Below are 2161 nucleotides of genomic sequence, written 5' to 3'. Positions count from 1 at the left end.
TAAAAATGAAATGTAAAATAAATAATGCTTACTATGAATGTCAACAAATTTACACCTTATTTTCTTTAAATAGGGTATAAAAATATGGTATATTACACCTTATATTTAATTTCATCTACATCCTATTTCATACAACCAAATGCTTTTGTATACCGCTGAACATTCAATAAATAAATTCCTTATAACGTGTATAAAAGAACTCAATTTATTTTTTAAAATTATTTTTAAAAAATCACTAAACCAAAATTTGTATACAACATTTATTCAATAAACAACATTCTATGCTCTGTGTTCCTCACCAATATCCTTTACAACCATGAAGGAGAAACCATAAAGTTACCTTCCTAGATTTTCCTTATGTATTAATTTTGCAAAATACAACTCACTCTCAAAAGGTCTTTGTATTTGGAACAATCAACAAGGTAACTTTATGCTCAACACAAAGAGCTTTCACCAATTTAACATTATCAGATTGGTCACAATCTTTAGATAGAATACATAGCTGTGTGGAATGCTTCTAAAGCACTTTTGCACTTTCATGAAAAGACTTGTGCAAGGACACCATAAGCCTTTGGCTTTCATTGGCTCATTGATATTCTAAGTGCAACAACAATTGCCTCAACTGCAAAAATGACTTCTTCATCATACATTCTATTAATTTGGTAACCACTAGGCATTATGTAAACGATAAATCAAATCTCCAATATTTTTTTCAATAAAATTGAATCGTATTACAATTTCATATTATTGCGATTGAGAGAGGGGAGATTGAGTATGATTCAAGCATTATGAGAGTTTTAAAGTATTAAATACTAACCTTAACACGGACGATGGCCGAATATCAGCTGGAGAGAAGCTGACGAAACCGAATGAGAAGCAAAATGGCAAAGTACTACAGCAGATGAGAAGAAAGGATTTATTTGTTCTGATGGACCCGATATATTAACATGCTAATATTAAATATATTTTTTTGGTTTTCCAATAATGAGAAGCAAAATGGCGCATGTGCATCATGGACCGGGGCAAAAGTTATTCAGTTCTTGCACATTTTCTTAAGTGTGGTGAAGAACTGAGTAACAGTTTGGTCACCTTGATGAAGTGCATATATCTCTTCCTAGAACTCTGAAATTCAAAAAACTCTGAGTAAATTTTGGGTAAAAATAAAGAGGTATATGAATATATGATGATTTTTTTGTAAGAGGGTCGGGGTCTAGATGAAGGTTAAGGGAAAGTGTACATGAAAATTTATGGGTAAGTGAAATAAATTGTTTGTTGGGTAAGGGAAAAGAAGCATTTGTGTCTGAATGGTGTTTCTGGGTATGTTCAGAGGTGAGATAATAATGAAGGTGTGAATTTTTCTGAGGAAATTATGAAGGTTGTGTTTAATGTATGAAGGAAACTGGGAAAAATATGATAATGTTTTTGTTATGGAATGGGTGTTCTGGATATTTATGGAAAATCAAGAAGGATATAATGAATTTATTTTGAGTGTTTTTGGAGAGTATGAATGTGAGGAGAGAAGCGACAGAATAAGATGAAATAGGAGAGATAAAGAAATTGGAGAAATGAAGAAGATGAAATAGGAGAGAGAAAGAAATGGGATAAATGAAGAGTCACCAATGATTTTTCTTTTCCCAATAGAGAAAGAGATAAAATGAAATCTGGAAGGAAAAAAAAGCAATGGTAAGATGACACACGTTGGAGTGGTTGAGTCAAATTGATAACCCTTAAAATTGGAAAGATGGTGGAATCTGAAGATTAAAATGAATTGTGCGGGAAGATGATCAATGAGAATTGAATGTTTATGGGAAAAAGGGCAGTGATTAATGCATCGAGAAGGCCCATGTGTTGAAAAAAATCTAGAAAGTAAAGAATGCAAATCTTAAAATATGAAATAAGAGCCATTAAATTTTCTCTTGATACCATGTTACCATGTTAAATTGTGATATCCATTTGTCATAATTATTACATGTAGGAAATATAAAAATACAAAATGGAATTCATAAATATTTTCATTGAATTAATTTTCAGTCTAATTAGCTAGTCCCTTAAATATATTAGTAGTAGATGTAACCAACTACGAGAGAAAATAAGTAAGAGTCCTAACTAATTAATAACAAAGTTCAAATGGTAAGCAATCATATATTTTATTTTATTTTGG

At 31.0% G+C, this 2161-nt stretch overlaps 1 long non-coding RNA gene across 1 annotated transcript; it reads right to left on the bottom strand.

Annotated features, from left to right (window-relative positions):
* Positions 1 to 236: 236 nt before the first annotated feature.
* On the bottom strand, positions 237 to 1818 carry LOC127082467 (uncharacterized). The gene is made up of 2 exons (XR_007788179.1): positions 818 to 1818; positions 237 to 622 (listed from the first exon to the last, which is right to left on the bottom strand). It is a non-coding gene; the product is annotated as an uncharacterized LOC127082467 (long non-coding RNA).
* Between the last annotated feature and the right edge of the window lie 343 nt (positions 1819 to 2161).

Source organism: Lathyrus oleraceus, chromosome 1 (assembly GCF_024323335.1).
Source record: "Lathyrus oleraceus cultivar Zhongwan6 chromosome 1, CAAS_Psat_ZW6_1.0, whole genome shotgun sequence".
Lineage (NCBI taxonomy): Eukaryota > Viridiplantae > Streptophyta > Magnoliopsida > Fabales > Fabaceae > Lathyrus > Lathyrus oleraceus.
This window is presented reverse-complemented; position numbering and strand designations above follow the sequence as displayed.